At 32.2% G+C, this 15,133-nt stretch overlaps 1 protein-coding gene across 2 annotated transcripts in view; it reads right to left on the bottom strand.

Annotated features, from left to right (window-relative positions):
- LOC128180829 (5-hydroxytryptamine receptor 1D-like) overlaps window positions 1–15,133 on the bottom strand; it is a 39,644-nt gene that overhangs the window by 6,906 nt on the left and 17,605 nt on the right. For both annotated transcript variants that reach the window (XM_052848985.1, XM_052848984.1), the window contains exon 2: window positions 4,393–4,711. The gene's annotated coding sequence lies outside the window, so the exon portion shown is untranslated. The remainder of the gene's footprint in view (window positions 1–4,392; window positions 4,712–15,133) is intronic.

The following is a 15,133-nucleotide window of genomic DNA, read 5'->3' as shown; positions in this document are numbered from 1 at the left end:
AACCGACAGCAATACGGCGATTGTAACTACATCAAACCATATCCGAATTGACGAAAGTCAGGACATTGAATAATCCGGATCTTTTTGATACCTTGCCGACAGAACATAAATCTAAGCATTATAATGAAAGTTGTTTGATTTATACAGGATAAAGGATAATGGATGGATTTTATGAACACATTCAGTCATAAGTTAACGTTTCATCTAAAGCGTGATTTACAACTTTATCTTTGTTTCCGAGCTTGTTTCAATAGCCTTCTTGCAATAGCTGCTTTTAATCCATGCTCCCTACAATTCTTATCCGTAACCCTTGTCTGTTTCTAACTTGATTGAATAAATACTATTTATCATAATGCTGAAATTAAAACGCTGAACTATTATCATCACAAATACACAAACTGCGTTTCATTACTGCGAACATAAGACACAAGTATGATCATTATACCATTAATCGATCAATTGTTAAAACAATCAATCAATCGAATCAGATCAAATTGACAAGGAATTTCGAATTCCTATCCAGGTGTAAACTATAGCCATTGAAAATTGTTTGATACTTGCCAGGGTAACCTCCAAGCAGGATCCCAAACTAATATCTTATTATGTCAAAGGGGGAAAAACAGGTCGCGTATCCGATAAAACAACATCCAAATTGTTTGCTCCAGCAAAGGAATACATCATCAGTATACATGTTATTGTAGAGTTACACTGACTTATTGGATCCACACAACTAGCGACAGAAATATAGGACACATTCCAATAGCAAGAAATCATACTGTCAAGATAGATCTTGCTGCACAGAAGAAAGAAATACGATAGCAACGAAAGATTTCTTAAAAACCTGGTTTAATACTGAAGACACAGAGTGTAGCAAAAGACTTTTTAGAATACATTGGCAATGGAGAAACAATGGAGGAATAATACACCTTATTTTTTAATGTGCTCTAAAACATGTAGGCTTATGATGTTGTTGTTTTAAAGTTGTCATCTACAAATTAATTTACAACGTTTTCAATAATTGTTAACCAACTATGCGCAATTCTACTTATATTTGAAAGTATCATATTTCGTACAAATGGTTTCTTAATCATAAACAACAATAGAAACAATCTGTCTGTCGAACAGAAAACCCTTCGTTTCATTACATAATACATTTATCCATAACACTGCATTTAGAATAATGAAATGCTGCTAGGTAGACCAATTACCGGTATCATCAACACATCTAGGAAACAAGAGAAGAACTATCCATAAAACCAATCAATGACCGGAATAATTCGATTTGTTTTTCCGGAAGCATTAGAGATTTGCTCAGAAATTCTTGCGCGATTTATCCGCATTTTAATCTAAAGACTACTTCCGTCTTGTAACAGTTGTAGCGAAATATCTGTGGACATTAACTACGTGATGAATGACGATCATTCAACATGTCATATGAAAATAAAGCCAAATATTTCACGAAATACTCCTACATGTATCAGGTTTAAGATTATTAAGCGTAATCTCATCTACTAGAGGGATAAAGACACGAATGTCATGTAAATTATTATAAAAGTACCATATATTTAAAAATAATATTTTCTTTGTTGAATAATGTACAGTTAGACTTCCTATTCTATTTAAAATCCCAAAGGACTTCATTTAATTAAGCAATCAAGATTTATTATCTAGCTGTCAATGTTACTTTGAGAATCGAGTCTTTCATTTTGAGCATGACTTAACATTTCAATCCCAAGTTGAAATGCTATCAGTATGTTTTTGAGAGTGCTTATGGTTAAAGCATTTTGTAAAAACTTTTTTTTTTTTTTTGAAAATCTATATAGCCACATAAGGGATTTTTCGTTTTATATTTGATCCAGATGCACCGTATTTTATATTTGATTAAACATATTGAAGAGTAATTCTTAAAGCATGAAAACTTGGAAAATCTAAAGAGTTCAATGTCTTTTGAATTTCTGTTGTCTTTAATAATTTTGAAGTGACGTTCTCAAATACCCTAATTATCTTTGAAAGGCTTTCAATTTGGTCTCTTGGTGATTCCTTGACAATTCTCATTATCATATTCCTTTTAAAGTTTCTTTCAATTGTAAAGCAAAATAGTGAAAACGCATAACGATAATGACAATGTACGACAGAGGATTGCTTAGGTAAAAGCTTGTATGTTGGGTTTTTTTTGTACTTTTGTTTGGTTTTTTTTTAAAAGAAAATAAAACCCACAAGTTTCAGTCTTAACGGCATTTAATTACCGTTTCAGAGCGTTAATGTTTTGCTTGACGCTGTTGATGAACTTGTACACAGTTAGAAACTTCAAATCATCAACTCTTTTCAGGACCTTAAGGTCAAACGACATGTTCCTCAATTTTAGATAACTTTTTCTAGGAATTTGTTAATAGTTTACTACTACTTTGACAAGCTTTCTTGCAAAAAATTGGGATACGTTACCAGGCATTTCTACAAAATACTAGAGTATGCAATCTCCTATATATTCTATCTGAAAATACAAAATTGCTGATATGAAAAATATACAGCACAGGAAAATTCACTACATTGGAGCTTCATCGTGGCCGGGGCTTGAACTCACAACCTATGAAACCTGCGCTCCTAGCAGGGAGCAGCCAGGGCTCTAACCACTTGGCCATCTATGCATATATCTATTTATATAAAAATCAATCAAATTAAGGACGATTTTTAATAATAATAATTTTACTGGAACTCTTTATAACGAGGAGATACAAAAAAGATGCTCGAGGAACGTGTCGTCTGATCTTAACTTAAAGAAATAACTTTGTCATATAAGCTTTTGTCTAGGCTGTAAAAAAAACTTGCTTTTTCTTTTTCTCATCTAATTTTCTACGCGAAAGTTCATTAACAACTTGGGGATTTTCAATCTCAGGCGAATATCAGTTTTGCCTGAAGACTTTCACCTAATTCATCCATTAGAACGGTAGTCATCTTTTTCACGACAGATTACCTCCGGATTTAGATGCGCAGTCATCTTTATTTCACGTCCGTGTTACAATTTGCACATGTCCATCACCACAACCATAAGCATTTAGCCTGGTCTGAGTGATTGGCTTATGCAGTCCCATAAACACAGACTAAAACATAGATCAGATCCCCGTCGTCACCAACCCTCCTCATGTCAATACTCAGCATCAGCTCTGAGTATTGACCTCAAATTGATGCGCTTTTCTTTGAAGGATGATTTGAAAATATTTTATTGCATAAACATATACAGATGGTTCGAACACAAGGTCTAACAACTAAAGAGGTTCTTCTTTGAAGGATTTGAGTTGTTGAACGAGTTGAGTGATTTAAAAAGTTTGGTGACGGTGGAGCCAGGGCGCCGATGATTGATCACAGAGAATAAGAGCCCTCTAGCAAGGGACGAGAACCACACCGATTATAGTTCTTTTTGTTTTGTTTTGGGTTTTTTTTTGTTGATAAAAACCCCATTTTTTTCTTTGACACACTGTGACTAGTGTTATGTAATGTAAATTAGAATATAACGATCCGATTAAAAATAATACTTTATAGATTCGAATCTCCGGAATAATTTGAATATTATAATATCTTGGTATCTTATAATCTATTCCTTTTATAAAACGAACGGTCTACGGTGAGAATATTTGATTTCGTTATTGATTTAGATGACATCACAATTGATTTTACATGCCAAATGCATAAAATGATGCATCTAAAGAAAGAAACCTATGCAAAACTGTGCATCTCTGACAGATGGTAGTAAATTGCATTAGAAAATCGCATGCATGTCGCCCAAGATAGAAGTAATCAAACATTTAACTTAAATTTTTTACCGGTCAGCAGAGGATGCTTACTCCATCTTTTTAGAGGTCCGTGTTGCTCTGCTTTGAATTTGTTTTTCATTTTGTGGATTTTTGAGATGGTTGACAATTTGTTATTGTCATTTTTCATTATCACTCCGAGGTTAACTAATGAATTTCTAGGTTCATCATTTCATAAGATATCATTGAATTGTGATAAATAAATTTTATGAAAGAAAAACTGTAAATAACATCAATATCAACGATATAACAACGGGTTAGTTCTCTAAATTTGATAAAATGACATTTCCCAAATTATAACGAGGAACTTTTAAATTTAATTTTAAAAATGTAACTTTCTTAATGATTTTGGGTTTAGAAACTTAGGTTATGAAAAAACCTTATACATTTTTTAAAATTTTAGTTTTTTTAATTCTTCGTGCGTGTATAATGAAACTTTTTATAAGAAAAAAAAATCTTTGTTTGATGATATACATGTCTACCGCATTATCTTATATCGGTTATGTACATTAAAATGATTATTGGGCTTTTCTCTAGCATGACAGAATTTCTATTATTACAAGCAAACCGGAATATATCAACTTACCTGGTGCCAAGTTCATTCTATAGCCATCACTCCGGACCCCGCTCTCTACCATACAATCAAGCACTTGGCGCTCCTAATACTCGCCGTCTGCTGTACAATAACACAGCCTCCCTCTCCTTCCCCAGTTGATATTGCGCTCATTAAATGTCAGCTTAGTACCAGTCAGGCGACGACTCGAGCAATCTGAAACCCCAGTCTCCAGGAATAAAGTCCTGTCGGAGCGAGGCGGTCCACAGAGTCTTGTCGAGGATGACTCAGTTCCTTAGTAACGTAACACAACAAAAGGAATTCTCCGGTTAAATTGAGGCACTTTTAAATCCTGAAGAAAAAAGAGAACATTCTTTGTCTAATGCATGCTATTATACTACATCGTCGAAATGATATTATTTTTTAGGCCCATAGTTTTATCGTTATCTTTCACTTTTCTTTTCTTTCTTTCGTTTTTTTTTTTTGTTTTTGTTTTTGTTTTTTTTGTATTTTCTAATACAATTTTGAAAAGGATGTTCTTGAACTCGTATTTTTGAATTGTCATTTATAATTTGCTTTCTATTTATTAATGTTCTTTTCCTTGTTTTCCGGACTTGGGATTCTGCAATACCACTGGTTCGTGTAATTTTACAAGACATAACTATCAAAATAACAATTAGGATAGGTTGAAAAGAAAACTAACGTCAGAATCAATGCCGACAAGTTATATCCTTGGACAAGAATTGAGACGACAAATCAGGCAAATCTAATAAAAAACGCAAATAAATGGAGTGTTCCACAAACATTGTCTATTATGTCAATTGACTACTGGTTCATTTGCTCGAATTTTTGTATTCTCCAGAACAAAAAAAGTAATATAATTTTTTTATTTTTTGCATCCGATGACATGCTTTTAGACCGAACTGGAAATATCTCTTGTAAAATATAAAGCTCAATGGCCTCCTATGGAACGCCATGGCTGCCTTATGTTAGATGATTTTATTATATGCTGTGGGTCTATTATTATATGCTGTGGTTCTATAATTATATGCTGTGGGTCTATAATTATATGCTGTGGGTCTATTATTATATGCTGTGGGTCTATTATTATATGCTGTGGTTCTATAATTATATGCTGTGGGTCTATTATTATATGCTGTGGTTTTATAATTATATGCTGTGGTTCTATAATTATATGCTGTGGTTCTATTATTATATGCTGTGGTTCTATAATTATATGCTGTGGGTCTATTATTATATGCTGTGGGTTCAATTATATGCTGTGGGTTCATAATTATATGCTGTGGGTCTATTATTATATGCTGTGGGTCTATTATTATATGCGGTGGGTTCATAATTATATGCTGTGGTTTCATTATTATATGCTGTGGTTTCATAATTATATGCTGTGGGTTCATAATTATATGCTGTGGGTTCATTATTATATGCTGTGGGTTCATAATTATATGCTGTGGGTTCATAATTATATATGCTGTCGTTTATTCGAAACTAGCTATTCGAATTCGGATTTCTCGTTTTGGAGTTTACATTTACAAGCACTTTCAGCTGACACCAAGGACAATGGTCGTGTGACCTTGACTGAGACCCATATGTCAGAACTTTGTTGTCGCCGGGCGCATAGTGTTTCACAAACACATCTTGTTTCAATTTATCAATATTATACTTTCAGACAAAGCAGAAAATCTGTTTGTGTTTTAAATCTTTTATACAATAAAAAATGATTAAAATACTGAGTATGCAAAATTGATTTCTTGTTTTATTTACTAATATCAACTATAATAATTTAAGCTTTACTATTAATCGTTGATGTTTTAAAAGATTCTTTAAAGGGAGTGTGCTATTAAAAATCAAGTACAAGCTTGAGAATCTATACTGTCATTTGAGAGTACGTTACTGAAAGTCCAAGTAGCTCAAAAAATTCTATGTCTCGGCATCTCTCTTAGCGCAGCCGTACGTGTTTGCTCTCGAATTCTATCAGGACACATTTTTATGCGTCCGAATCGTATATTGTTTTTGTCCTGTTTGTCTGTCTGTTGTCAACTTTAACCTTCGCCATAACTTTTGAACCACAGGAGAAAGAGACTTCGTATTTAGTATGCATACTTCACTAATTAGGTGCTTTTAAATGACACCTAGGATAATGAGTTTGTGACCTTAACTGTGACCTATATGCTAAAAAATTGCTTTTTTGAAATTTGTTGCCGCCGGGCGCATAGTGTTTCACAAACGCATCTGATTTTAATTTGATAATTTGTTTGCCCCCCCCCCCCCCAAATGCACCGTTACTGTATTTCTTTTATGGATCCGCCATCATAAATTTATTAAGAGAGTGAGAAAATTCTGATCTTAAATTCATGTCATTTAATGAATTATGAGTATTTTTTCAAAGGGAAAAAAGCCAAGTTAACCAAAATAAATACAAGATGTGTTTGTGAAAAACTATGTACCCCCAAATCTTCGATGACAGTGGCATAAAATACCGCAAAATTGAATCTGTGTTGGATTTCCGGGCATTGGGCGAGGCTGAATGCACATCTCTACTTCAGTTCCTCAGACAAATAAAAGATAGTGTTTTCAACATTGCGTACATGTATAGAAAAGGTAACGCACTATAAAAATGTGTCCTGATAGAATTCGTGAGCAAACACGTACGGCTGCGCTAAGAGAGATGCCGAGACATAGAATTTTTTGAGCTACTTGGACTTTCAGTAACGTACTCTCAAATGACAGTATAGATTCTCAAGCTTGTACTTGATTTTTAATAGCACACTCCCTTTAAAGAATCTTTTAAAACATCAACGATTAATAGTAAAGCTTAAATTATTATAGTTGATAATAGTAAATAAAACAAGAAATCAATTTTGCATACTCAGTATTTTAATCATTTTTTATTGTATAAAAGATTTAAAACACAAACAGATTTTCTGCTTTGTCTGAAAGTATAATATTGATAAATTGAAACAAGATGTGTTTGTGAAACACTATGCGCCCGGCGACAACAAAGTTCTGAAAAGCAATTTTTAGCATATGGGTCTCAGTCAAGGTCACACGACCATTGTCCTTGGTGTCAGCTGAAAGTGCTTGTAAATGTAAACTCCAAAACGAGAAATCCGAATTCGAATAGCTAGTTTCGAATAAACGACAGCATATATAATTATGAACCCACAGCATATAATAATGAACCCACAGCATATAATAATGAACCCACAGCATATAATTATGAACCCACAGCATATAATAATGAAACCACAGCATATAATAATGAAACCACAGCATATAATTATGAACCCACAGCATATAATAATGAAACCACAGCATATAATAATGAAACCACAGCATATAATAATGAACCCACAGCATATAATTATGAAACCACAGCATATAATAATGAAACCACAGCATATAATTATGAACCCACAGCATATAATAATAGACCCACAACATATAATAATAGACCTACAGCATATAATTATGAACCCACAGCATATAATTGAACCCACAGCATATAATAATAGATCCACAGCATATAATAATAGACCCACAGCATATAATTATAGAACCACAGCATATAATAATAGAACCACAACATATAATTATAGAACCACAGCATATAATTATAAAACCACAGCATATAATAATAGACCCACAGCATATAATTATAGAACCACAGCATATAATAATAGACCCACAGCATATAATAATAGACCCACAGCATATAATTATAGACCCACAGCACATAATTATAGAACCACAGCATATAATAATAGACCCACAGCATATAATAAAATCATCTAACATAAGGCAGCCATGGCGTTCCATAGCCTCCGGTCGCCGAAGTATGGTACACAATTTTGGTTGAATTTTAACTTTACTTTAGTTACTCCTTATTACCATGAACTATCTTTGCCCGTTAGATGCGCTGTAGATGAGAAGATAATCATGTTCACTTTAGATATGACCACTAGAGCCCCCTCTCATTAATATCAGAAAAGAAGAGTTTTATGCAAAGATATAAGACGTATTCACCTTTATAAGCTGAAATATGTTCAATTTTTCTTATTGTCCACCCACTTACCTTAGAATAATCATTAGGATAATTCTGACCACACACAGATTGTCAACTATAAGAAAGCTCTCCTTTCCGATGTATTACATAGTTTGATCTGATTTCCCCATAAATAAGTTAGCTAAACGATTAAAATAATATATACTTGTAATGAGTAAAGCCATTTTTGTCCAATGTCACGACAATCGTTCGGCAATATCGATTGAACCTAGTTAAGGCAAAAAATTTTCAGTATTAACATGTATTGAATTTATTATGTTTCACGTCTTCAATGTCAATCAATTTTCTTGTACATGTCATATAATATTGATTATCAATATGAGTATTTTGCCATCGTTTAAAGCGTTGAAGAATTCTATAAAATCACACAGGAAATATCAATTAAATCAGTATGACTGTTTTTCGTTGTTTAATGAACAATTATGTTCCCATAAAATTGATTCATATTAAATTCATGTTTAACGTGAGAAGAAATACTAACATAACAATGAGTCATAGTCAAAGAATTGTTTTGTACATGTAATTCTGGTTCGAAACACCAAATGTTTAACATGCAACATCTCCCACGAACCTGATTAGAACCAAAAGAGATCTGGACGTCTTATTTTATATTTTAGACATAACTGAAACGGACCATTTCCTCTCAAGAAAATAAAAGAAAGATTACCCCCCCCCCCCCCGCCCCTCCCTTAATGTTTGTTTCACAAACTGTTTTCCAAACAGTACAATCTTTCAATTTAAATTGAACTGATAGAATCATGTCATCCCCTCCCTAAAAATAGCCCCGTTGTCTGATCTAACTGTTACAAAACGAGAGACTACTATTAAATCCAAAAAGGCAGTCCTCGAGTAACCGATACTATTGGCCAAATGCATGTAACAGACCACATCAATAAATAAACTAGACGTTATATTTTTTGTTTTGTTTTCGGTCATTACATGGTAAAAATGGTTTGTAATTGATATAATGTTGCATTCAGTGGAAAATGTTAATTTACTGCAATTCATAAGAAAAGCTTTTATAGCCAGATTAGCGCTTACCTCTGGAATACTAATTTAGACTTAAACCTATAATAATGTGTTGTATAAAAACGCCCGTAATGAAAAGTGCTAGGTGAATTGAATTGAAAATTGCCTTCCATATCCGATACAGCTTTGAATAAAATCGATTTTTCAAAAGGACTCCCTATCTTGTTTTAATGAATACCTATGGCTTATTTCTTTTTTGAATAACTATTCGATCTTAGGCGTATTTAGATTCTTTATAATGCCTGAAATAAAATTTGACTTTTGAAGTTGCCTCAAAACAATGTAGACACCACGTATTATTTGAATGCGCTTATTAAATCTGTATTTGATTTCATTGCATAATTTAACGATCAAATCGGACCAAGAACAAACTGAATAGAGAATGCTTGTAAAATTTTATAATAATTTTCCAAGAGTTAGAATATAATTTTTGCCATGAAGCAAGTTGAATAAGTCCAACAGACTTGTCATCGATAGAAACTTTCATACAGAACCATTTTTTCTTAGAGGCGATTTTGAATAGCGGACGTAATCAATCATTTCTCTTAACACGTTTTATAGCACAAAAATGTCTTAATGCTAAAAAATAATACTACAACTGGATCATAATTACAGGAAAAACCGCGTGACGATCTCCATAAATACGCCACTCCAATGCCCTTACTGTGTTCCGATCAGAGTGGTCTAAAGCCTCTAATGTCGGAGTCGTCTACTTTATAATGATTAGATGACCTTGGTTTCAATAAAAATGACTATTGCTGACACTTTATCCATCTCTCTTGGAAAAATACACATGAATATTATTTTACTTTAGGCCTTGTGAATCTGGAAAGCAACATAGGAAAACTGTTTCTATTGCATGAATATTACATGAAATCAGTGGATTCTTCTCATAGTTCGGCATCATTCATCATAGATTTAAATCAGTACTAATAGAATTTCAAAATCAACGAAGGATTTGTTCAAGAGAGCAATTGTAAAATTCTAATGAATGTACAAAACAATTTATAATTCAAAATAAAATATATCTTTCAATTATTACTTCTTAAAATTAAAATGTCAAGACATAAATATTTGTCTTATCCATGGAGCAGAAAGGCTAATATATCTTATTACTTGTAATAACATCTAATTTCATGTAATAAACCTTTTAAACTAGTGCACAAGGATTTTAACACACTTTTATAAGATCAAAACTGATATAAATGGTAAACATGTTTTTCAAGATAACCATCTTATTAACCTTAGATTAGTTGTAGACAATTTACTATCACTAAAGATTATTTTAGTATACGTACATTATTTAAAATAATAAGATTTATAAATACAGGTTTTTTGCACATGTGATACAGATGACATCACAAAATCCGTATCGGCCTCCGGGGCTGATACAGGTTATCAGCCCTCCAGGGCTGATACGGATCCGTATCACACCCCTTACGGAACTCCTCTGCCTTTTTTCGCTTCGGCATTTTTGCATGTTTACACATTTTCAATTACATTCGACATTTTTAAGTGCAGTTGAAAACTTCAAATGCTAGCAAATGTTTTAAAGCAGTCAACTTTTAAAACCTGATGAAATTCCGTTCTGTAGCTTCATATTTGTTAAAACAAGAACTCATATTTTTATTAAATACATGTACATGTCCAGACTTTTTTCAAATGGTATGAATAATCAATTTGTTCAAGTTGATGGGTTTTCCTTTTAAATTTATTACTAAGTAATAAATATAATAATAGATACCCTTTTCCATATCACAGCATGTATCAGCCCTCGACCAATATCAAACCTCGGGCCTTCGGCCCTCGGGCTGATATTGGAGTCTCGGGCTGATACAAGCATGTATCAGCCCTCGACCAATATCAACCCTCTGGCCTTCGGCCCTCGGGCTGATATTGGAGTCTCGGGCTGATACAAGCTGTGATATGGAAAAGGGTAGGTATTATTCTCTATATATAGAATCCCAAATTAACAAAATTTTCCTCGAAATAATGTAAAAATTAGCACTAAACACGTGTATAGCTATCTATGCATTATGTTATCACGAGCATTATAAATTTTAAACTTATCTTTTAAAATTGATCTGAAAACCTGAGTAGTTGAATATAAATAACAAGAAAGCAGGTTAAGAATATTTGTATATCCTTGATGCGTTGCATCATCTCAGTATGAAAATGAATACTTTCATTCCCTCAGACATGACAAACCGTTTTTTAAAATTGTGATCTCAGATACTGATTAAAGGAAAGCTTGAAACTACTGTAAAATGTTTAACATTGGCCAGAGTAAGAGCGCACTTTTTCCAGAAGATTTCTTATAACTATGAGCGACCGTGTTTCTAGTCGTAGAATTAACATTGTCATAGCGACGCTGGCAACAAATATCAACTGAACACAGTCACAAGCAATCAAAGAGATAACTGGAGTATCTATATACTATTTAATGTGACCTGGTGATATTTTTGTTTTAACTAACATGTTTGATCGTATATTGACCGTGTTATGATATAAAAATTATAGGCACAGGATACATTAAGTAGCAAATTTCGGTGGGTTTTGTTGTTAGTATTCTTAACTTAAAACTGTGTGGCATTTTATTTTTATTATCAATAGGCCTAGCCTTTAGTTTTGTGGGTGACATTTTTTTCTATAATTGATGTAAAAGAAATGAGAACATTAATTTTTCATTATCCTGCACATCTAATTATAATTTTTTTCATGTAAAATCCTTTAAATTATGTGTCAAATGCTGCATTTAAAGTTTTAGTTAAACCCGGAAGAGCTGTAAAGAAGAAGCATGTTCACTGTCAGGGTTAAGTTTAAATGTTTCTACACTGAATATTTGTTGTATTTATTATGACCAAACATATTAATTAATGTGTACAAAGTTAGCACTGATAAGTTCTTAGCTAGTTTTGAAACTAATATATTATATTGTTCTTCTCATATGTAGTTGGTATCACCCATGATGCAATACGTTCGTTTGCATCTAATGGCTACCATCATTTATACGACTATATATACAAAGGGGTTAAACATTTTAAAAAAATCTCATAATTTGTGAAAGCATATGCTTTACATCTAAAAATCTGTTAGTTCCTATACAACTTCTTGAATAAAAAAAATCTGTCACAAATCACCAAAGGCCATTATTAGGAGAAGGAAATTGCACTCACCGTTTTCCTTAAAGGTCTCTGAATTGATACTTTTTATCAATAAATTTTCATTTTATGATAAAATACGACAGAATCCCTGTCAGACGTTTTTGATATTCAGTGATACTTCAATGCACATTGTATTTAGATCATGTCTCTAAGAATTACTTCTTGTATTGCCTTGGGCTTAGGTTTGCATTATAAAAGGTAGCGAGTTATAAGACCGTGCTTAAGTAAATCTTAATTACATTTTCAAACTTATACTATGACTAGAATCCCGCTGGGCTAGGATAATTTGAGCAAAATGTATTATATTTTGATACTATTCATCATACTTAAAAATGTCCCTAGTACAAATGTGTGTGCTAATGGCGATATAAAATTGCACATAGCTCGTTGTCTGTGCCTTGTTCGTTAAATGATGGAGCAAGTGTAAAACGCAACAGCAATATGCATGTAAAACAATAATCAAGCACCGACTGTTAAACCTGAGATCATAAATTCATATCGAGCCATCAGCATGATTTGTCTGTATTCCGTGAGAATATTAGTTCAATATTTGATTTTTTTTTTTATTTTTGACGTTTTCTTACCTTTATGTTTATTATGAAAGCAATTTTTACATGCATTGATTGTGATCAATCTTAAAACCGTATGTTCGTGAATAATTTTAAAGACCGTATCTTATCTATAAACATTTTTTAGTCACTTTACAATTTTTATTTTGGCAAGTTGTTCAGAATAAAGCGAGAATAGTCTAATCTGAAATATCCTTACATTGTAGTAAATAAAAGTTGACAGGGGTCCTGTGTAATCATGTGACTGTTAAGTTATCACTCAGGCTTGATCCACAATAACACTATTTTGTAAGCTTATTGGTATATTTGTTCTGAAAATGTTTACTTCTGTCGTTATAACATAAAGACAATGAACTACTCGCAATTTGATATACTTAGTATTTGATCTTTAATATTTCTTTTGCTAATTTTGGGAATTCTTAATTTTATGAAGATTTGTTAAGATGTAATTTCGTTGAATTTCTTCTAATAATGTTAAATGAAAGGTTTTATACAATTTTATTGGGGATGTTAATTCCTTTGCAAAGGGTACCAGCGAAAACTATGAATATTTATCTCAATGAGTATTGAGTATATAAAATGAGTACATAAATATTTCAATGTCGTAAATATCTAAGACATAATAATTAAGTCAGCATTACTTTTGCTATGGAATTTTCGAATTAGCTAGGCACGCTTCTAGTTTCTGTCTTAAGTGTAGGATGCTTTTTAAGTCCTACTTAAGTACGCTCTCGTTTTATGTAAAGTGACAAATTGCCATCTGAAAAGCAATGAATTAAATTATAATGGCAGTAAAACAATCACTATGACTGTGTTTTCAATTTTCAAAGAGCAAAATCTAATACTTAAATGTGTGTTTCTAAAAAGTCTCTGATTAACATAATGGCAGCACTTGGTAAATACTGGTTTTTGTCACACGTACGTGGCATAAGGTATTATAACTCAATAAAAATTTACAGAAGTAAGAAATGTCTATTATAAATCTCTTCTTAGGGATGCAAAAGTATATTTCTCTGAGATATTTACAATTGTTGCGGCATATCAATCTTGATTTTTTTGTGTGTCTGAAAATAAAAGCAACATTGTTTACAGATGTTTAACACAATAAGCCCGGTATGATAATTTGGTAGCTTTTTGCGGTTACTATTTTCATTATAATTTTTAATTAAATACTGCTTGGTATCTTGCATTTTACTTTGCTATCGATTGGCTTGGATTCCAGTTTTGTTTGTGACATGTTTTGCTACAAGCGATGTAAAATAATGAAAGAATCTTCTATCGCTTGTTCATGTAATTATAAATCATTTCATCTACAATCCTTAAAACCATGTGTCCATTGCTGCATTGTAACTTTTACTTGAATTCGTAAAAACTTTCATTGAAAAGCAAGGTTGCTGTCTCTGTTAAAGTTTCGATTCTTTTATACTCAAATTTTGTTTCCTTGTGTGACCTACCATCAATTTATATGTACAAAAACCGAAGCAGTGTTAGTATTGAGAAGCGTTAAGCTAGTTTGTGTATATATATATATATATATATATATATATATATATATATATATATATATATATATATATATATATATATAGTTGATATCACCGATGGTGTTAAAAGGTGGTTACAGCATGAACAAAATGTCATTATTTGTGAAATTATATGATTTATATCCACAGGTTTGTCAGTAATTTTTTTTTTTTAGATTTCTAGATTTTAAAAAAATCATAGGATTTTTAACTATCTTTTCTCCTATAGGAAAATCATATCTCCTATGAGAATTCTTATTTTCCTATGGGATATTAATATTTTTTATATTTCACCGGTAAAGTGAGAAAACACTAAGTACAAAAGTGTTTATATACTCTCTAGACAATTGTCTATCATTTGGTATATATGGATTTTTACGAAACTGCATCTTAAGCGGGTGC

Source organism: Crassostrea angulata, chromosome 4 (genome assembly GCF_025612915.1).
Source record: "Crassostrea angulata isolate pt1a10 chromosome 4, ASM2561291v2, whole genome shotgun sequence".
In the NCBI taxonomy this organism is placed as follows: Eukaryota; Metazoa; Mollusca; class Bivalvia; order Ostreida; family Ostreidae; genus Magallana; species Magallana angulata.
The sequence above is the reverse complement of the archived record's forward strand: the minus strand, read 5'-3'. Positions and strand labels throughout refer to the sequence as shown.